General features: G+C 39.2%; 1 protein-coding gene and 1 long non-coding RNA gene across 5 annotated transcripts in view; one reads left to right on the top strand and one right to left on the bottom strand.

Moving 5' to 3' along the window:
* The window catches only part of LOC106164374 (uncharacterized), a 629,853-nt gene that overhangs the window by 188,625 nt on the left and 417,448 nt on the right, over positions 1–23,780 (bottom strand). For 3 of the 4 annotated variants that reach the window (XR_015334221.1, XR_015334224.1, XR_015334225.1), the window contains exon 3: positions 16,686–16,885. The gene's annotated coding sequence lies outside the window, so the exon portion shown is untranslated. Of the gene's footprint in view, positions 1–12,449; positions 16,126–16,685; positions 16,886–23,780 lie in introns of those variants that run through there. The other variant, XR_015334222.1, reaches the window with a different exon arrangement.
* Positions 2,886–5,466, top strand: LOC106163246 (uncharacterized). The gene is made up of 2 exons (XR_015333995.1): positions 2,886–4,073; positions 4,340–5,466. It is a non-coding gene; the product is annotated as an uncharacterized LOC106163246 (long non-coding RNA).

The following is a 23,780-nucleotide window of genomic DNA, read 5'->3' as shown; positions in this document are numbered from 1 at the left end:
CAACTGTCCGACAGATGCGTAAAGAAACTAAGAAAGTGAACAGAATTCTCAGAGACTGGAGTAGATTGAAAGAAGTGAATGGAATATTATATAGAACCAAGGTGCATAACAATGTAGTTGCATGTCAAGTTTTGTTACCAGAATTTTTAAAAACTGTTGTTTTGAAAGCAGTACATGATAATATGGGTCATCAGTCGAGTGAGAAAACATTACAAATATTGGAATCTCGTTGTTTTTGGCCTTGCATGGGAAAAGAAGTGAAAGACTATTGTGATAATTGTCAGCGTTGTGTAGTTGCCAAAGGAAAAAGTGTGAAAACGTCTTTGGGTTCAATAATTGCAAAGCGTCCCTTAGAAGTGTTAGCTATAGATTTCACGATGTTAGAACCAAGTAGTTCTGGTCTTGAAAATGTATTAGTTATGACAGATGTATTTACAAAGTATACTCAGGTTATCCCCACACGTGATCAGAAAGCAAAAACTGTAGCTAAGATTTTAGTTAAGGAATGGTTTGTTCGATTTGGTGCTCCAGATCGTATTCACAGTGATCAAGGACGTAATTTTGAAAGTGCATTGATAAAGGAATTGTGTGGAATTTATGGCATTGTAAAAAGCAGAACAACACCGTATCATCCTCAGGGAAATTCTCAAGCTGAGCGCTTTAATAGAACATTACACGACCGTTTAAGAACTCTACAACAAGAACAGAAAAAACGTTGGCCAGAGTATTTACCAGAATTAGTATATTCATATAACTGTACACCTCATACAACTACGAAGTATTCTCCCTATTTTTTAATGTTCGGGAGAGAGCCAAGATTGCCAATTGATTTTCTTTTAAAATCAAGTATTCCAGGAGGGGAGACAGCAGGGGAAGAAGTGAATGACTGGATTGTTGGTCACCAGAAACGCCTGCGGGAAGCATACCGAACAGCTTTGAAATATACAGAAAATGAAGCTACTAAACGCCATGAAAGAAGCAAAGTGAAAGCAAATAGCAGACCTTTGGTGCTTGGAAGCCAGGTTTTTGTGAAAAATTTCCATGTAATGGGAAGGAATAAAATTCAAGACAAGTGGGAAGCAGAGCCATATATTGTTATAGACTGTGTGGATACTGAGGGAAGAGTGTACAAAGTGAAACGTGTCAATGGAACAGGGCCTGAGAGAACAATTCACCGTGACGCATTGATGGATGCTCGTGAGTTAATCTTAGATAGGGTCCAGAAAGAGGAAAGCAGTGAAGTTGAGACTGGTCAGTCATGTCAAAATGTGCAACGTGTGTACAAAAATGATTCAGATTCTGATGAAAGTGATGAAAATGAGGAATATGAAGTTTATGTGTTAAGAAAATCAAATCCTGAATCAAATGTACAGGAATGTGACCAAAATGCTGAAATGGATTTTAGTAACATGTCATTGGACCAGCTTCGTAATGAAGTAGCTGTATTAAGGAGAAGTACGCGAAGAACAGCAGGAAAACATTCAAATATCAATAAATTGCCTAAAAGTGTCTGTGTGGAGCAATCTGTAGAGTGTAAAACAATATCTACTCAGACTGATGGACAGTTAGATTTTCAGGGTACTGAGAATAAAAAATCAGGAGGGTCTGATTCATTACAGGATTTAGTAGAGACTCAAAAATTGTTCTTACAATTAATGTTGAGAAAAACTTAAGTACATGTGTAGTTATGCTTAGGTATTTTTCAGGACAGCTAAGCTGGTATAGTTGTATTTATTTTTTTTTACAAAGTAATAATACTCCAGTATTAGGAGGGTGATTACTTAGTATGTAGTTGATAGTTTAGGTGTTTTTAAGTGATAGAAATCCAGTATTAGGATAGTGATTACTTAGTTAATAGTTTAAGTGTATTTAAGTATAAGACTCCAGTATGAGGAGGGTGATAAGTTAGTATATATTAGGTAGTTTAAGTGTAGTTAAGTATAAGACTCCAGTATTAAGAGGGTGATTAGATAGTATAAAGTTGATATCTTGATTGTACAGGGTAGTTAAGTGATAAAGTAGAGAGAGTTCTTGTAAGATGCATTATACTTACTATGTTAATGTACATTGGATGTCTCTGATAACTTTTATCAAGTATGTTGTGTAGGCTAAGGTCTAAGTAGAGAGAGAGTTCTTGTAAGATGCATTATACTTACTATGTTAATGTACATTGGATGTCTCTGATAACTTAAATGATGTAAGCTTTGGTTTAAGTATTTGATTTAAGAGAGTAAAGAATAGTTATAATTGAGGGAGATACTGGTGTCATGTAAATAGTAGTCATTATATATAATGGTTTATTGTTGTTTTGATTATGGTATATATAGTTTAAGACAAGCTTATGCAAATTTTTTTTATAAGTAATTACTGTAACAATTATTTTGTCTGGGACGACAAAACAATTAGGAGGGGAGAATGTGACAAGTGATAAGATTCTCATGAATATATATAACTTCCGGTAACTCCGGAAGTGACGCGGTGAATTTGACCTTAGTATTCATTCACTGTGTGTGTGGAGAGACGAAGAGACACGTGTGTTGTGTGCTCTAGGCTTTTTCAGTGTTATCAGGGTTAGTACAGGTATTTACTTATAAATTATTATATTCATTCATAGTTATTCATTATAAAAGATACCGATATTTGTCTCACATTCAATATGTCAGTATTTCAGTATGTATGTATGTAACTTTATAATAGGCCTTATTAAAATATATTCTTTGTACCTTTTCAGGGGGCCTTATATATGCCATTTTGTATGTCATTTTATTACATATGACTCTATATGCCATAATTGAATTGAATAAACGTTAATTTTTGGAAAACCAATCAACTTTGTTGCCATGCTATAAAATACAAGAAACACTCGGTTACATTAGTGTTTTCATTTTAACCAGCAACCTGTACTACATTACCCTGCCCAAGAATGCTTATCTATGTAACTGTCCAGGGCTCAACAATAAGGATTTCCTGATTGCCTGGAGCAAGTAGACATTGATGTCGGGCAAGTCCACTCACCTGAATGCTTGCCTGATTGGGCAAGTGTCAAAATAAAGTAAAAGAATGGATATTTAATTTCATAAAATCGTGAAATCTCCATAAATAGGTCAATTGGCTGTACACAGGAATGCTGATCTCCAAATTATAATGGCTTATTTTAATGAGTTGCTGCAGAGACTTGGGTATGACCAGAACCCAAGAGGCCAGCACTTAAAGCTTTGGTAATGAACAGAGTAAATGTGAGGGTAGACGTAATGCTGCACACATCCAGGATACATGGGCCATGTTGTTTACAGATAAAGAATTACAGAGAAGATTCAGTAACATCAGTATGGTATTAGAAATTTTTTTAGTGACTGCCATGTCTTCAGCAGTCTGTGAATGTGGATTCAGTGAAGTGAAGAGAATGAAAACAGTTTCATAAAGGACGTTTAGCACTAACCAGTGTATAAGCCTAACCAGTGGATAAATTCTCCTATGAAACACAATTTTAAACATAAACAGTGTTTAAACAGCTGGTTAGTTAACTGACCTTTAAATATTTTATGCAGCTATACACTGGCCAGTTAACTAATCGGCTGTTTAAACAGTTTAGGATCGCATTCACAACTAGTTGAGCCAGGCTTTACAAATCCTGGGGACTAAATATGGCAGACGTACATGAAAGAAAAACCACACGCCTCCCCATGTGTCGTTCCAATAGAGCCGATATTTAATGACTGTCCCCCTGCAGGGGAGGTGTGTGAGAGGCGGAGAGACTATTAAAAGATTAGGCGGTTTTTCTTTCATGTACGTCTGCCATATTTAGTCCCCAGGATTTGTAAAGCCTGGCTCAACTCGTTGTGAATGCGATCTAGGAAACACAATGTCCTTTATGAAACTAGGCCCAGCCTGTTAGATAACCTTCTTCTCATTTCCACTGAGGGTGAATCATATGAGGCATTTGATGCAGATAAGCTGTATGACAGGTGGCTGCATGGAGGCCAGAGACGCCATCACGTCAATGATGATTGTGACGGGTGACTCTTCTAGAAGCTGGGCACATGGCTGAAAAAGTTATTACAGAGCCCTGTATGGTGAGAGATATTGTACTTTTAATGCATTGTTAAACTTAAGTTTTGATCTTAACTAAGTTTGTCACTGAAGGTATTTCATCAGCATCATGTCACATTGGGATATTTGTGCTTAGCATAAGTCTGTATAGGATTATCACTGGATCTTCAAGAGGTACCACAAATAACTATTTTGCAATAACATTCCAAAACCATTGCATAGTATTGCAGGCTAATATTTTATTTATTGTTAGCTTCTTTTGTTGAACTCTTTTCTCAACTTTTCACAGGAAGAAAGTACCAAGGATTTAATGGTGAAAGGAAAGCCAGCAAAACTGAGAAGTATTTTGGTTCCAGATACCACAGACACCATACCTGTCAGTCTCTGGCGTGATGACTCCAGTTCACCTGTAAAAGTTGGCAACTGTGTAGAATTTAAATACCGCATCAGTTTTAATTCATTTGAAGAAAGACTGGTCTGTCACATCAATGGCAGCAGAGATGTGGAGGTAACTGACTGTTAATTTTTGTGTTAATTCATAATAAACAGTCTCTATCAGTGGGCGATGTCGGTGTCAGAAACAACAGAACTGCCGTCTCGGTTCCAAAATCAGAAAAGTTACTTTATTCAATTTGAATCAGATATTTATTATAGATTACTAGCCAAAATAACATTTTGTCACGTGTCAGCGACGGTTTACCCTACCCCCCTCCCGTTTTTTAACTCTTTCGAAGCAGAACGATTTTTACCTGCAGCATGTATATAAGCTGGGCAGTTTTACTGCTCAGTCTATTCTTCTACAGCAGCGGCCCACCTCGTCTCAGCGGCACACGGCATGATCTACCGATTCACGGCTCTGTAGCTACTCGTCTCAGCGGCCCACGGCACGATCTACCGACCCACAGCTCTGCAGCTACTCGTCTCAGCGGCACGATCTACCGATTCACGGCTCTGTAGCTACTCGTCTCAGCAGCCCACGGCATGATCTACCTACCCACGGCTCTGCAGCTACTCGTCTCAGCTGCCCATGGCACGATCTACCGAGCTACGGCTCTGCAGCTGCTCCTCTCAGCGGCCCACGGCACGATCTACCGACCCACAGCTCTGCAGCTACTCGTCTCAGCGGCCCATGGCACGATCTACCGACCCACGGCTCTGCAGCTACTAGTCTTAGCGGCCCACGGCATGGCACGACATCTACCGACCCACGGCACGGGACGACATCTACCGACCCACGGCTCTGCAGCTACTCGTCTCAGTGGCCCACTGCACGATCTACCGACCCATGGCTCTGCAGCTACTCGTCTCAGCGGCCCATGGCACGATCTACCGACCCACGGCTCTGCAGCTACTAGTCTTAGCGGCCCATGGCACGATCTACCGACCCACGGCTCTGCAGCTACTCGTCTCAGCGGCCCACAGCACGATCTATCGACCAACGGCCAATGTATATAAGCTGGGCAGTTTTACTGCTCAGTCTATTCTTCTACAGCAGCGGCCCACCTCGTCTCAGCGGCACACGGCATGATCTACCGATTCACGGCTCTGTAGCTACTCGTCTCAGCGGCCCACGGCACGATCTACCGACCCACAGCTCTGCAGCTACTCGTCTCAGCGGCACGATCTACCGATTCACGGCTCTGTAGCTACTCGTCTCAGCAGCCCACGGCATGATCTACCTACCCACGGCTCTGCAGCTACTCGTCTCAGCTGCCCATGGCACGATCTACCGAGCTACAGCTCTGCAGCTGCTCCTCTCAGCGGCCCACGGCACGATCTACCGACCCACAGCTCTGCAGCTACTCGTCTCAGCGGCCCATGGCACGATCTACCGACCCACGGCTCTGCAGCTACTAGTCTTAGCGGCCCACGGCACGGCACGACATCTACCGACCCACGGCACGGGACGACATCTACCGACCCACGGCTCTGCAGCTACTCGTCTCAGTGGCCCACTGCACGATCTACCGACCCATGGCTCTGCAGCTACTCGTCTCAGCGGCCCATGGCACGATCTACCGACCCACGGCTCTGCAGCTACTAGTCTTAGCGGCCCATGGCACGATCTACCGACCCACGGCTCTGCAGCTACTCGTCTCAGCAGCCCACAGCACGATCTACCGACCAACGGCTCTACAGCTATTCGTTTCAGTAGCAGCACGGTCTACCGTTTCACGGCTTAGCAGTACCTCGTCTACTTCAGTGACTTAACGATATCAATTTTTCAGAGTTTTTTGTCTATTTTATTCAACATTTTCTGTACAGTTTTTTTCGTCATATTAAAATTATTTATTTATTGATTTCCACTCTTGTTGTTTTTTAATGTTCAAAATATCCTCAACAGTCACGTTTATCTCTTTTACTTTCCTTTGAGAAACTCTGGAAGATAACTTTCACACACCTAATGCATGCCAGCACATCTTTTACTTTTGACTTCATTCAAGTACGTGTGAATACAATACTTCCACAGTCCCTCAGCTTTGCACCCAAATAAACCTTATCATATCTCTATAATCTTGAACAAGTTATTTCTATAACAACATTTCAATATCACCATATATGCATCCATTCATAAATTTTACGTCAAACTAAAACGTGAAAATATGTCAATACCCACTTCTAATTGCTAAGAAATTATATTGAAAAAAATCTGTGCTGGAGTTTCATGAAAAGGGGCAGGACATAGTAAGCTTGTTGCCTTCTTAAGTAGTATGCTGACAGTACATAAAGACAAATAACCAATATTTGTGCTCTCTTGGCCATTGTGATGGTCCTTCCAGTCAGCAGTGCCGATGCAGAAAGGGGCTTTTCTCTAATGAAACGTGTAAAAACGGATTGGAGAGCCTCACTTACACCACCTTCTTTAACAAATCACATGACAATTAAGTAAAATAAAATTGGACTAGTTTGTGCCAGATTCTGCCTGTGGAAAATGGTTTGCAGATGATAGGAGAACCCTGGATCCACAGAAATATGCCAGAAAGGCATAGAGCTGTGCTAACATTGCAGCAGATGGCGCAAAAGGCTTAAGGGCTTTCAGAGAACAGTGTGATTTTTGGCAGATCAAAGGGTTCATTTCTGCTAATCAATGTCAAAGGTTGAAGAATGATTTATCAACAAGTCTGCATTATCTGAAGACACAGAATAAAAAGTGAGCCTGAAGAGAGAATTAAGACACATGCCCTGACCACTGTATCACAGGGCTCCTCAGTTTTCTGTGCAGAATATTTTCACCTTCACAACACAGTATCCACAGTTTACTCCTACAAAATACAATCCTTCAACTGATGGAATGTGGAGATGGTGATGGGTTTGTAGAACAAACATTACAGATGTCAGTAGAGAAAATATATGACTAGAAAAGACATATAATCAGGACAATTAATTAGGATCAAGCCATGTAGACCTTCCCAAAACAAAGAGAACATAGATGATGATGGTTTTAGTACTCTAGATTTTAGTTGCTCCGTAGTATTTTTGCATAATCTGTGCTGCTTTTAATAATTATAATAATAATAACAACAACAACACCAAAGTATGCACATTACTAGCACATGAAACAGAACTGAATAGTTTAATATTGGGTAATAAAAACTGAAAATAGATTTCCTGATTTAGAGCTACCAACAGACATTACTAGCCCAAGAGAGGATTACCGTTCTACCAGTATACCTTGTTGCCCTTCTCCTGTTCTTCCTTTGCCACCTACAGTTACCAAGGGTGAGCCAAAGACACATAAAAGATGTTTATCAGGTATAGCAACTTATAACGGTAATGTTTAAATAATTTGTATTAATATTATTTGTATAAAAGGACAAATGTAGATTTAATTAGATACATGTATCCTGAATTGGCAAATATACATTAAGAAGCATTCATTTTAATATGTGTCGTCCTCAGATTGTGCATTTTTCTGGATATAGGTTAGACTGAAATTTTCATCTTATAATTGAAGAATTGTCTTGAGCAATGAATCTGTACTTTGCAATTTAAAATGTGAACTACATATCTATCATCTCCAAATGTTTATCTAATGTTGCCATAGTATGGCTGAAATACCCTTTTTGAATAAAAAAAATATATTTATAATGATTACTTTTTCTAACCTGACTAAAGACAGATTTTAGAGTAAAAATTTCCTCTAAAATCCTTTTAGAGAAGGGACATAATCTTGCCTGCTGATGTTATATATAAATATATACATATATAACCCATATTGTAAAAGGCTAACATCCTACACCTACTTATCATTTGATTTTATATTGCAATCTCAGATAACAGAAAATATATGTACCAACTGTGAGAGTGAGGGTGTGGTTGAGTACCAGCTGAAATCCCTTTCAGGGTATTGCAACCATCCCATATCAGCTATAGACAATGATAGGACACAAAATGAAGATGAAAATCTCACTGTTAGAGGTGTCAGGCTAACCAAAGGGGACATAAATACACTGTTAGGAAATGGATGGCTGAATGACAGACATATTTTAGCGGCGCAAAGACTAATCAAATTGGAATTTGGGGGGGGGGGGGGGGGGGGGGGGGGGGGGGCTTTTAGATTGGTTTGGAAACTGGTGAGTTGGAGTATGGACATAATCCAACAGCTGGATGTTGGCCACGGACTTTACTTCCCAGCTGTTCTAACAGCAAAGTTGGCCTGCAATGTTAAAGTGATCAGTCTTTTACAAGAGAGGGGCCTAAGAATCAGAAGCTCACAAATACAAAAGAAGCTTCGTGTACAACAAACAGACCCCTGGCTCAGGAAGGTTGTCCAGTATGGGTCAGACTGCCATCCCTTCCACAAAGCTTCCCAGACAGGTCTCATTGCCCCTCCAGCGTTTGTTCAGCCTCCGCCCAGAGAGCATGTTCCCCAACCAAGATGGCTGATGCATGCATATGCCATTGATGTCATGGACAGGCTTCCCAAACTGAAAGCAGTGCTGACAAGTCAGTTTGGAAATATTTTAAAGCTTGATTCAACTAAAAAGGTCGTCAAGAAATTAGCTGGTGCGGTAACCAAGACCGCAATGTGGTGTACAAATGTTGGAAATGAGCACAGTCAAGTCCTGAACTCTGTAATTACTGCAGGTGAGGGCCACGGCTTGACCAAAATGGCACAGGGGCTGGTTACTAGGTAAAGGGATGCAGGAGAACCCCCTCCAACTTTGGTATATATGGATAGGGACTGTTGTAGTAAAACAAACCTGAAGAAGATTTTTTTACAGTTGGGAAGATACGGTCATCAGGCTGCACATCTGGCATTTTATGAGACGACTATCTACTGGCTGCACCACTGATTCCCAGCCTCTATACAGTGTCTTCATATCCACCCTCAGCAAGTACATCTTCACCTGAGACAGAGACAACCTCCAGCTCTTACTTGATGCCAAGGCAAATGAAATGCATCCATCGACTGACAGAGATGAAAATATGAAACCACTGACTTGGAAAGAGCTTGCTTTGCATTGCAGACGTACCACCAGGGGTGAGAAAGAAACATTAAGTCTAATCAACCAGCTGCTGGCAGCCTTCAGTGGTCCTGCAGGACGGGACACACTTGGTGTACCATTGTTAAACACAGAAAAAATCGCGGAAGTGTGGGAAAGCCAAAAGAAACATGTGAAATGTCTCATGTACAAGAAAAGGAAAGACAGTCTAATCTCTTGGTAAGAATAGATATTTTTCATTTTTTCCAGTTCCTTACAGTTACTGTACATTATATTTTCCTTGATATCATCTGATAAAGTCTCTATCCACTAAACAGGATTTATAATTATAGTTAGCTTGATCACAAAGTGTTCACTTTATTCTCCAGTTTCCCATTCCGGAGGAAGAGGCAGAGCATGAAAAAGAACAGGAAAGACAGCCTACTTGGATTTTAACATCTCAGATTACTCGAGTTTCACCTTTTTATTCAACTAGAATATATATATAATGTCCCACAACCGAACAGAGTCAATAGATAGAACCTTTCTCCAATCTATTGGAGGACTCCTCAACCAAGCGGTGACACTTATTAATGGTGTTGTTGACAGGTCCAGATCCACAACTTCTACTTCTCCTGACCAGGAAAACGACGGAGAGGAGATATGCTGGTTGAAAATCTTTCTCCTTGTGTTTTGCAAGAAACTTTCAAAAATTGAGATAGGCCTGATCAATGAAAAACCCTCTGCTCTGGCTCTGCTGCTACACTGTCTTCAGACTGATTTTAATTTAAAATGAATTAGCTACACCTAAAAAATGTAATGAATAAAATAAATGAATGAGTAATATAAGACATTAAACAAAAAGAATAAACCTGTACAATCAGTCTTTCATATGTTTTGTTGAAAAATTAGGCCAGGTCATTTTGAAAGAGGGGGAGATTATGAAGGTGGGGACAATGAAAGACGAGGGTGAAGAGGACAATAACAGACAAGAGGGTGAAGAGGACAATGACAGTATGTGGCATGCTTTCTATAGATAGAGCATACATATCCCTTTCAGCAAGAGACAGACAGATAGCAGTTATCAAAAGCTTTTTTTAGTCTTTTTTTTTTCTAAATCTGTACGGTTTTTGGATTGATCTTTTCTTCTAAATCTGTATTTTTTTTATAAAAAGTTTTGGAATATCGTGGAGAAGACAGAGTATCGGTGAATGTGGTAACCAATTAGATGGAAGGTTTTTCAGAACATACTCATACTTTAATTGAATTCTTTTTTTTTTTTTCAGAAAGCCAAAAGAAGGCTGAAGGCGCTGCAGATCCTGTCAGCCTAAGGGTGGCAGACTGAGGTGATCCTGTCAGCCCAAGGGTGGCAGACTGAGGTGATCCTGTCAGCCCAAGGGTGGCAGACTGAGGTGATCCTGTCAGCCCAAGGGTGGCAGACTGAGGTGATCCTGTCAGCCCAAGGGTGGCAGACTGAGGTGATCCTGTCAGCCCAAGGGTGGCAGACTGAGGTGATCCTGTCAGCCCAAGGGTGGCAGACTGAGGTGATCCTGTCAGCCCAAGGGTGGCAGACTGAGGTGATCCTGTCAGCCCAAGGGTGGCAGACTGAGGTGATCCTGTCAGCCCAAGGGTGGCAGACTGAGGTGATCCTGTCAGCCCAAGGGTGGCAGACTGAGGTGATCCTGTCAGCCCAAGGGTGGCAGACTGAGGTGAGCCTGTCAGCCCAAGGGTGGCAGACTGAGGTGAGCCTGTCAGCCCAAGGGTGGCAGACTGAGGTGAGCCTGTCAGCCCAAGGGTGGCAGACTGAGGTGCAGCAGGCACAAATCAAGAGCGCCATTGATATCAAGTACACGTCTAGCGATTAAGAGTGTGATGAAGGATTTGTCACACACACCCCATCCTGGCAAAGTGACAAATTTGCCCAGGTTAAATGTACCTTAGACAGGTGTTTTATTGAAAACAGCTCACACAAGAGCAGAAGGTTGCTGCAAAATAGGAAGATTGGAGCAACTCGCATCAAATCTGTCCCTAACTGTCCAGGGCTCGACAATGAGGATTGCCCGATTGCCCAGGGCAAGTAGACATCGATGTCGGACAAGTCCACTCACCTGAATGCGATCAGGCAAGTCTCAAAATAAAGTAAAAGAACAGATATTTAATTTCAAAAAATTGTGAAATCTTCATAAATATCGTGAAATTTTCATAAATGTGGTTGTACAGGGAATGCTGATCTCCAAATTATAATCATGGTTCATTTTAATGAGTTGCTGCAGAGACTTGAGTGTGACCAGAACCAAGTTCTCAGGGAGTGGCCAGCACTTCAAGCTTTGGTAATGAACAGAGTGAATGTGAGGGGTAGACGTGATGCTGCGCACATTCAGGATACATGGGCCATGTTGTTTACAGATGAAGAATTACAGAGAAGATTCAGTAACATCAGTATGGTAGTGGAATTTTTTTTAGTGACTGCCATGTCTTCAGCAGTCTGTGAACGTGGATTCAGTGCAGTGAAGAGAGTGAAAACAGATAAGCGGGAGAGTTTAGCCACCAGCATGTTAGATAACCTTCTTCTCATTTCCATTGAGGGTGAATCATATGAGGCATTTGATGCAGACAAGGTGTATGACAGGTGACTGCATGGAGGTCAGAGACGCCGTCGCGTCAATGATGATTGTGATGGGTGACTCTTCCAGAAGCTAGGAAATTTGACAAGAAAGGATGACAATATTTGTACTCATTATTCTCTTTATATTCTGTATTGCAGATTTGAAGCATAGTCTCAGGCAATATCTCAGACATATCCAAGACTATCACTACATTTCAGATATTTCACAGAATAGAAACCCCAAACACCAGAATAAAATTGAAATGAAGAGAGACATAAACACTGTTTATTTTTTGCTTGGTAAAATTCGAGTTTCCAGTTTGGGCAAGTATGGTAGAGCCCTACCAAAGCATAACAACATATATCCCACTAAAAAAGATGTTAGCTCTGTTTCCCAAAACCTATCACTGTTACCACCCTCTTTAAATCTTCTTCTGAAGTCAATAATCAAAAGCAAAAATGCTGACATCAGATGTGCTGCTATATATATTGGGCAGGCGATAATGAGCTCAGCATTCCCACGTGCTTCCCCGACTAAAGTAACCTGCATACGGTAATATGCCAAACAATTCGACCAAGATTAATTAATTAATTTCATGGAAATGTCAGTTTGGTCGAATTGATTAAAATACAGCAAATGGAAACCTTTGATATCGTCGGATTGTTAGGGGCATCTGCCAAAACGTCCATCTTTCCGGAAGTATTGCATTTTACCGGAAGTGTTACGCAAGATAAGCCGCAATTTTCGCCTAACACGTGTTTCAGGCATTTTTTATCCTCCTTCTGAAATCTTATTTTGCTGTGTACAATATGTACTAACATTACTTAACATTACAAAAGACGACAATTATAATTTCTAATTATATATTTCCCTCACATACGATCATTTCCATGATGCGCTTCACGTACAAGTGGGACGAGTATTTCCCCGGAGACAGGTGTTGTAAACAGAGGCCAGTCACTTATATTTGAAACCGGTAGCTTTAGTGGACTTAAACTAGTTATTTGAATTTTAATTCAATTCAATTCAATTCAATTTATTTCTGTACTGGTACATAGATTATCATGACCTTGTACAATATGATATACAAATGACGATACAATACAGTTAGTGCATTACCATCTTTATATAATGAAGATAAGTACTAGTAAAATTACTCATAAAATATTCTTTAATATGACAACTGAAATCAACCAAATTGAAATTTTTTACCAGTCTGAGATCAGTTGTTTTCAACCCGGCTTGCTCAGCGTCGAGGCGTAGACGTACGTACTTCCAAAGAGAATTCAATCACCCGTATGAAAGAATACCAACTGGTACTCAAACGGAAATCAGTGTCACTTCAAATTACTTTTCAGTATTTTATTTAAAAGCATGTCATATTAAAACATATTGAGAAAAGGCAAAATACGGAGCCTACCTGTGCCGATAGTCATACAGTATCTTGCTGGCACTCTTCCGATTTTCTTACTTATATACTCTCGCTGTGCACAAACCGCGGTGCATATTGAAAACCCCACTGATACAACCCAAACGTAAAAAAAATCATTTAATTGCCATAATTTCAAAAAACAGGTGCATTTATAATTTGACGTGAGAATTGAGCACATGCAGAAATAAGGGACTGGTCTTAACTGGTCTGCTCCAGAATAGCGCAAACCACATGTTAATGAAGACGGTCCCATTTTGAGAGAGGGGGGTCACAGGAATGGGGTTCTTCGTGGTTTACGCTAAATATTATCAACATTTCATGCATCTGGGGAAATAGAAAGTGACTCACAGGTAACGTAAATACCCAGTGGAACTCTCTATGAAGCTGCCATGGAGTTAAGGAAGACGTCATTTTTATTGTTGACAAATCAGTTATCCATGTAGGTGAACAGCTACACGTGCTCGTCAGATTTTGACAGCGCGTGGTATTTGGCGCCAAGAAGTCTGGGTCGATCTGATCTTTCGGTCGATTGTAGTAAATGTAAGATCTTGCGGTGTTGACTTCAAGAACGTTTCCCCATCTGAATATATATTCCAATCGAACTTGAAAATAAATTGCTTATTCCTCCCAAACTTTTTATTGCTAGCAAACGCTATATATGGTCTATATGAAGGTGTTTACGACGTATTCTACCCACTGTCGATATTTGGTTTCATCCAGAATAGACCTTTTTTTTAACCCCCCCCCCTCCCCAGTTACGGGCGTGATGAATCAGTCAGCGAGGGCAAGTCTGCTTAATTAGCACAATTTGTATGTCTATAAGCACTATTATTGTCATCGGGGACAAAGGAAATGACAGGTACGTCATGTTTCCAGATTAGATCTTCAATTAATTGTTTCTTCCTCATTGACGAGAGCTTTTGAAAGGACAACAATTGACAAAGGGCCGAGGCACGCAGCATCTATTTCACTGGCTTGAAAATTTACCGAGTCTTGCCGACGACGTGGTCGAACAATCGGAACAAGAAAAAAATTCTGTCGCATGATTTTGACGTATGGACTAAATGTTTGAGCCTAGAAAAATTAATTTTATAAAATAATTTTTGTGGTCGGATTGACTGGGCCCGTCGAAATGCTTGGCTCATTACCGTACCAAAGGATTTCAAAATCAAATAAAATATCCCGTGACCATTTTACTCAGGCAATGAGACCATAAAACCAAATGTTTGTGCTCAAGAAACAATGAAAATTACAGACTTAATAACATCTGTCCAAAGCTGGGGCATTATGGAGTCATGAACATACAGATCAGAGTTATGAGGCTATACTACTCTAACAGTAAAAATTGTAAAAACTTAACCTCAGGTTTTGTAAACAACTTTTATCATCAAAGTATGCAGGCAGAGGAGAGACTGGAAGAATTCTTGCTCACATAAAGTATAAAATACAATTAATAAAATTTTGGCTTAAAATATAACACTTGGATGATAACAACCTACTTAAACAAGCAAACCTACAGATGAATTACAATATTACAAATTACTCTCAACAAAAAGCTTGTCAAATCTGAAAGATGATAACTTCTCTATTCGAAACGGATTTGGAGATGTATGGTTAAAACAGAATCCTCACAAAAAATTCCTTAGCACATTCAAAAAACACATCATCAGTGGCTTCGTACAAAACTTGCACAGTTAACTTGTGGACAAATCTAAATCCAGCATCTACTGCCAATTCAAAAATACATTTAAAAAAGAAAAAATACCTGGACGTTGTTCAAGATGATGAAAAAAGAAAAAGCCTTAGTTGTTTTCACACAAACTCCACATTGAAACAGGCAGATACACTAAAACCACTCCTGATACACAAACACATCTACATTGCTGCTTTAATCTGATATACTCAGGAAATACTGTAGCATCATATCCAAACTGCTAACGATAACAAAACAATAACATAAAATAATCCAATCATGCTGATTTTCTAGAGGAATTTAAAACAAAAAAACAGTTTATCAGTTTTAGGGCAAACAACAGATGTGTCACAAAGTGCTGACTATGGCAATGACACTGGACAGACACAGTGATCAGAATATAGACAGACTGAAAGTGTCTGTATATAATAAATATGTGATAAAATTTGCAATTATAACTTAATGCACTCACATGCAATAACAGAGACCATTTATAACACATCATATCTGACCTGAAATATAAATTCACATCTAAACATTTTCAATGACCTCTTGGTCTCTTCAGCTATGGCATATTGTCTACCACAATCTCGCTGTATATACTACCTCTACTAGTACTGTAACAGTTTCCATGCATATGAGGAAAATTATTATAACACATCACAACTGAGCTGAAATATCAATTCACTTTTAAACATTTCCATGTTGTCTATTCGTCTTCAGTGATAGAGTATTGTCCAACACAATCTCCTTGCTTTATATACCCTACCTCTATAGTTTCCATGTATATGGGAGAAATTGATTCTTTGTGTTACCTGGAACCCACATTTGTTGTGTAATTGTACTGTTCCATATAACTGGCTCCACAGGATCTGCCATGTTTGGAAGTCTTGTTCTGGGTGGTTCTGGCAGCACTCTCTAAAATCATAAATGAAATGGGTGTAACTGTTTGCAGTGTAACTGTTTTCATGTGAATCCTCTGTAATATCCTTAACAATTCTTCGTGCATAAACTATTATCAGAAACAATTCAATGATAAGTAATTCAAATATAGGATGCTTTTGTAAAATGCAGAAAATGCAGAAAATCATTTTTGTATCACCATACTTACTTATTTTTGTATCACCATATTTATATCTTGATACTGCTCGTATGTAATGGTGATCAAATTAAAATATAAGTATTCATTTTATGTGTTTTGTGCATACAAGATGAATTGGTTCAAATTCTTAACAAATGACAGGTGTGATTAATAAAGCACTTGATGAATATTAATATTTAAATTAACATTATAATTAAAGCAATGAAACATTAATTTTATTCATAATAATCATTTCACCCCCCCCCCCTCCCCCCCCCAAAAAAATTTGTTACAATTGGTATTTGTGTCTTTACAAGGAAAGAAGGGCACCAAATTACCTATCTTTATTTGTATAAAAAAAACAACCATACATTTTGTCTGCAAGAGGTCCAGTCACCTGTTTACAATGGCTGTCCTGTCTCTGGCTGTTCATTCATCCTAAAACTTGCCCCATCCCGTGTCTTGCACAACTGGGTGAGATGACGATGTTCCTGTTGCTGCCTTTTTATATCTGCTTCTTATAAAATACATGTCCCCCATGTTCAGCCAGGTAAAGTCAGTTCACCTAGAAGACACCATGCTGTATGGAGACTGGAGCTGGAAAAAGAGACATGACAATGTACAAGTGAAGGAACACAGATTATCTAAACACAAAGAAAAGACAAAAACCTGACATTCCACCAGAGCCATTTGGAAAAAATATTAAAACTATGGTACACTGCCAAGTGCCCACCTTATATGGTAGACATCATTGTTGTGGTGATTGAACTGTGATAAGTTAAAAATGACTTTGCATTTTGAAGGCTACTGGGCACAATTGTGACTGCAGAGACCAGCACATTCTCAGATTGAACACAATTAAATAAACAGAACTCTGCAAATCTTCGAGATTTTTGTGAAATTTGCACACAAATTGCCTAACAATTGTAAAAATCTGGACTAATGATATCAATTGGGTGTGACTAATTGAAAGACATTTTCTGAGGAGTAATTTGAGAGGAGTCACCAAGGAAATTTTAACACGTCCATCAGCCACTTTATATGAAGAGTAAAGTGTACATGAACAATATTTTAATGGAAGTATTCTTCTTTTAGATATTTTGTGCATTTATAATTAATGGTTTAAATTTAAACAAGGCAGCAAAGCTGTCAAATGTACAGACAAAAAGCAGGAAATAACAAAATAGGCTACTGTCAATTCTGATACAAAAGTACATTATGTTAAACTGCAAATGCAACATCAAATTTTAATTATGCTCAACAGGTAATACCAATGTAAGTAAAATGTGTACCAAGCATAAGGCTTCAGGCCCATGGAAGTTCAAGTTCACACTTTGAAAATGTTAAACTTCCAGAAAAAGAAGTCAATTAGACTGCTTTTCCAACGTCAGGCTGCATTTTAGTCCTGTATTTCTTTTTTGAAAGTTTTGCAATCATAAGTAACATGGTTTTCTCATAATGGTCATCATGGCAGCAGCACCCAAAATTGTGTTTTCTTCTATTCTGATGCAATATTACATAATGGTTTACAGCATATGGACAATCAATTTTTAATAAGAAAATATACCTATCATGGATTTTCAGAAAATGTGACTATCATGGGTCTTCAAGCCTGTGGAACTTCAAAGTCACACATTGAAAATGCCAATATGTGAAAAATTAAATTTTCACAAAAAAATGTTTAACTGGCAGATTGCATTGCCTACTGAAGCTATATTTTAGTTCCATGTTTCTTTCCTGTAAGTTTGAGAACAGTAAGTGACATGGTTTTTCTTAAATGGTCATCATAGTAGTGTCGTAGTTTTTCTGTTGTTATGTAACTCAAGTTAACATTTTTTAATAACTCATTTATTACATAACACATCCAGCCATGCTGGCTAACTGGTAGAGAAAAGAACAATGCATTATGGGAGATATGTTAATTACATTACAATATGCAACATCTCCCTTTTTTTTTTTAATAAAAATAAATCCTGGAATTATTATTATTATTTTTTTTAAGTTGCTAATAAACAATCAGTTCACTGTCCGTGTTGTCTTTGTCTCCAAGACATTTCAATGTTCACAGTTCATAGGCACATGTAAATGTTTTTTTTTGTTTTTTTTTTAAACACAAAAGTCAACAGAATCTCAAGTCCAGAGTTCATAAATGAAACAATTATGATTTAGCTTATTCAAATTACAGTCAATTTGTGACACTTTCACAACTGACTTGTTACAGTCACTATAGTTACTGAATTTATTCATAAGTTCAGTCTCTCTGGAGGTTTAATGTTCCTGCTTGATCTGCGTAAGGGTTGAGATTGAGGTGTTTCACATTTTGTAACAGTCTCTGTGTTTGTAATGTCAACAAGAGGTTCATCAGTTTCCTCAATCTCATTGTTTCTGAAATCAAAATGTTCTTTTGTCTTATGAATGTGTTTCCTGTTGCGTCGGTAATTTCCACCATTGGATTCCACATAATAAGATCTGGGTTTGTCTGATACAGTTTTAACTTTGGCAGGTTGCCATGTATTATTCTGAGTGTCATACATGCGAACAAATTCTCCTTCATGTAAAGGTTCAAGCGGTTTGGCATGCTGATCATAGTGTGTTTTACTTGCGTTCTGTCTCTTCTGTAATGCTACATTGTAGTCGGAGTTCAACTGTGACTGTCCAGCGGGAATATTTGTTTTATACTTCCGGTTATTCAATAACTCACAAGGCGCTGGTAGGTTGTGATCAATGGGTGTTGTGCGAAGACATAACATGGATAGGTGGGGATCTGAATTTGATTCCCATGCTTTCTGAAATAGACTTTTAACAGTCTGTACCATTCGTTCTATGAATCCATTTGACTGCGGATACATAGGTGAGGATGTAATGTGCGTAAATCCCCAAGTGTTTGCGAAGTTTTTGAATCCTTCTGATGAAAACTGAGGTCCATTGTCAGTTTTAAGAATCTCAGGGATGCCATGCTCCTCGAATATGCTCTTTAAGTGTGCAATTACACTGCCTGATGATGTATTTGGAAGTTTCCGCACTAAGGGATATTTGCTGTACTGGTCAGCAACTAATAAGTAGTCAGTTTGTCTCCAATAGAACAAATCTGCTGCTAATGTGTGCCATGCGCGGGGAGGTACATCTGCTGGCAATAAGGGTTCCTTACTGTTGGCAGCTTGGTGTTTCTGGCAAGGTGGACACAGTCCGACTGTGTGCTCAATATCATTATTCATGCCAGGCCAGAATACAGACGATTTTGCACGTAGCTTACATTTCTCCACTCCCTGGTGGGCATAATGTAGCTGTTTAAGTAGGTCAGGGCGAAGTACTGTAGGAATAATCATCCTATTCCCCTTCATAATGATTCCATCTGCGATGCCTAACTCATCACGGTAGTTCCAGTATGGGTGAAGAATTTCTGGACACTCGCTGCGTGTAGCTGGCCATCCTACAGAAATCATTTCACGAAGAGCTGCTAGCTGTGGTTCTTTACTAGTTTCCTCGCGAATTTGCTCAATGCGTGTTGGACTTGCGTTCATGTACGAGTGTAATTCATGTACTGTAATGTCAAGTCCTTTGATGTCGTCACCATCACAAGGTTTCATGCGAGAGAGGGCATCAGCTAGTCCTATATTTTTGCCTGGGACATACACAATCTCTGTGTCATAACACTGCGTTCTCAGCAACATGCGGGTCAGACGCGGTGGTGCGTTGTGTAGGTGCTTCTTGAAAATGGCTTCTAGAGGCTTGTGATCAGTCTCTACTTTAACATGTCTACCATAGACATAATGGTGAAACTTTTCAAGACCAAACACTACTGCTAACATCTCGCGTTCAATGTTGGAGTAACGTGACTCTGTTTCTGTGAGTGCTTTGCTAGCATATGCAACTGGGCCTTTATCCTGGATTAAGGCAGCTCCTAATCCATAAGATGAAGCGTCAACTTGGAGTGTAAGTGACTTGCTACTGTCGTAGAATTGTAGGTTGGTTGCATTTGCTATTTCTCCTTTAATCTCATTGAATGCAATACTGTGTTCAGCATTCCACTGAAAAACACTATCCTTCTTGCACAGGTCTCTGAGACTGGCTGTAAGTTGAGACATGTGGGGAATGTATCTGCTTAGATAATTGGTCATCCCAAGGAATGTTTGTAGCTCGGATACATTTCTCGGCTCATTCATTACATTAATGGCTTCTACCTTTGCTGGGTCTGGTTTTAGCCCGTCTTTTCCTATAATATGACCGAAGAATGGAATTTCCTCCTTTCTAAGAATCATCTTGTCTTCATTAAAGCGTATCCCCTTTCTTCTGGCGGTATCTAATACTACGCGCAGAGTGGCATCGTGGTCAGATCCGTCTTCTTGCCAACCTGCTATGATGAGGTCGTCGGCGATTCCGGTACACCCTGGAATGTCTTTGAATACTTCTTCAATCTTGGCCTGGAAGACGTCTTGAGATAGCGAGAGGCCAAAGGGTAGTCTGTTGTACCTAAATCTTCCGAAGGGCGTATTGAAGGTAGTCAGAAGAGAACTTTCTTCATCTAACGTGATATTCCAATACCCACTCCGAAGGTCAAGTATACTGAAATAACGCGCGCCACTCAGTTGAGGTAGGATGTCATCCAGTGTTGGTGTGTAGTGGTGTGGACGTCTAATTGCCGTATTTAAGTCTTTTGGGTCCAGGCAGAGACGTATTTTTCCATTGGGTTTGGTAACACATACACACGAGTTTACCCATTTCGTTGGTTGTGTGACAGGTGACAGGATCCCTTGCTCAACGAGAGAGTCCAACTCCTCCTTGAGTGCTGGCTGCAATGCAATAGGTACACGCCGTGGTGGGTGAACAACAGGAGAAACAGTGGGGTCAATATTTATGTGATATTCCCCGTCCAATTTCCCGATACCTTCAAAGATATCCTTATACTCTGATAGTATGGACTGTCTTGTCACTGTATTTATGTTCAGAGTAACAAGTCCCAGTTTCTGACTGGTTTCCATTCCTAGTATAACTGGTCCTTCACAGTCCACAATATAACTGTCTGAGGTCACCATGACCTTGTCATTTGTGAATGTCAATGTTGCTATTCCACATACTGGTAACTTACTGCCACCATATGCTGTAATCGTGTCATTCGTAGGCTTTAGCGGTTGCTGAATTGCAAGTTTTTTGAAAGAAGACAGTGGTATTACATTTCCCTCAGCACCAGTGTCTATTTTGCAACGTAATGTTGAAGTAGAGTTCCCAACTTTAACTTCAATGTCAGCAAATGGCTTAACTGGGGACTGTTTTGACTGAATACTATCTACATATACAGAGTCAAAGTTTACACTGCTACTGTCACTTTCATTTGCTACTGAATGCACAGTTTTACTATGGGTCGATGCAGTTACTGTTTTTGTTCTACATACCCTTTTCCAGTGATCTGGCTTGCCACATTTGAGACAAATTGTACCTTTAGCTGGGCACTGTTGAAAAACATGTTCAGTTCCACACTTACCACATTCTTGCAGTGGCTGTCGTGAGCGTTGTTTGTTTGGTACCTTTGATTGAGTTTGCTGGCGAGGAGTGCGAGGTTGTGGCTGTCTGTAACGCGGTCTCCCTCTTTGACTGTTTCCACTTGGCCGTAGTGCGTGAATTTCCTTTGCCGATGTACTGTGAAGATCCTCAATCTGTTTCTTAGTTGCTTCCTCTGTTCGTGCAATGACAAGAGCCTGATCTAGAGTCAAATCGTCCTCTCTTTGTAATAATTTTGCCTGAATTCGCTCCGAGTTAGTGCCAAAAATGAGAGTGTCAATTATGTGTTGATCAACATCGGTATATTTGCATTCATTTGCCACGAGTCTGATTCGTCTGACAAAAGAATCAATGCTCTCACCTGCTTCTTGTCTGCATGCTCTAAGTTTAAATCTCTGAATTCGAAAGTTACTCTTGGGCTTTGTGTATTCTTCCAATTTTTGCCAATACGAGGTCAACACGTCTGGATCATCAATGTTAAAAGTTTTCACAATTTCGCGGCCTTTTTCTCCGATCCAAAGAAGAAGAAATTTCACTTGTCTTTCCTCTGACACAGCATCTAAAGGTCCTTGGAATATCAATTCACACTTTTCCTTGAAAAGTTTGAACGTACGCGGTAAGTCCATGGATTCCCAGTCCATGTGAGGCGGCTGTATCCCATACATGTGCTCCATTTTTTTTCCTTTTTTTTTTTTTAGTGATTCTAAATCCGTTTTAATCTTGTAGTTTGTGGGTCATCCAATCTCCAAATTATGCTACATCCAATGTAGATCCCGATTCTGACACCATGTCGTAGTTTTTCTGTTGTTATGTAACTCAAGTTAACATTTTTTAATAACTCATTTATTACATAACACATCCAGCCATGCTGGCTAACTGGTAGAGAAAAGAACAATGCATTATGGGAGATATGTTAATTACATTACAATATGCAACAAGTAGCAGTGCCCAAAAATAGTTTTTTTTCAAATTTTGATGCAATATTACATAATGTTTAACAGCATAATGACCATCAATTTCTAATAATAAAATATTAGTATCATGGATATTCAGAAAATGTGACTAGCAAAGGTCTTCTGGCCCATGGAACTTCAAAGTCACAACTTGAAAATGCCAAAATGTAAACAAGACAGCACTGTTCTGAAATGTTTTTTTCCACATTTTTAACAATTTTTAACATAAAACAAATTAACAGTTTACTGCCATTTATATATGATCAACTAAAAAAATTGATGAGATGGGAAAAAAATCAATAGAGCAGTGTTAAATGTCCAATTTCTTCCATTCTGAGATTCTGAACATAGCGAATGATTGAATCTGACAAACTGCAATGATATGAGTTTATTTCCATTTTTGAAACTATATTACACAATACACGATAACAAGTTTACCATCATTTTTACAAAATCAACCAACAATGTTGTAAAGATGCAGGAAATGTCAAACAAACACTTTTACGTATCTTATTAATTAAATAATGAAACTGTTAACATGCCTAAGAATTGAATCTGAGGAAATGTGAAAAAACAGCATAACTTCTAAAATAATGGCCCGATTATGCTGATTTTCAAACTCAACCTGAGTTTTAGTAAGATTAACCACTCCTGTGAGTTTCATGACAACTGGCCTATATGTTTTTCTTATATTGTGTTAACAGTGTTGCATATATGCTGAAAAGTGAAAAAAAAAACAGCATAACTTCTACAATAATGCCTCGATCATGTTGATTTTTGAACTTGACCTGCGTTTTATGAATATTCATCAGCTCTGTAAATATAAAGCCAAAAAGTAAAACTGTCTTCCACTTATGGTGTTAACGATAAAAGTGCACGGCGACGGCAACATGGACAGCGACGACAGATGCAGGTGATGGCAATATGTACATAATAAAATATATGTATTGAGGACTTTCAGAAAATGTGACTAGCATGGGTTCTAAGTCACACCTTGAAAATGCCAATATGTGAAAAATTAAATTTTCACAAAAAACCGATTA

This window comes from Lingula anatina, chromosome 4 (assembly GCF_051362555.1).
Source record: "Lingula anatina isolate TDL-2025a chromosome 4, LinAna3.0, whole genome shotgun sequence".
Taxonomy (NCBI): Eukaryota; Metazoa; Brachiopoda; class Lingulata; order Lingulida; family Lingulidae; genus Lingula; species Lingula anatina.
This window is presented reverse-complemented; position numbering and strand designations above follow the sequence as displayed.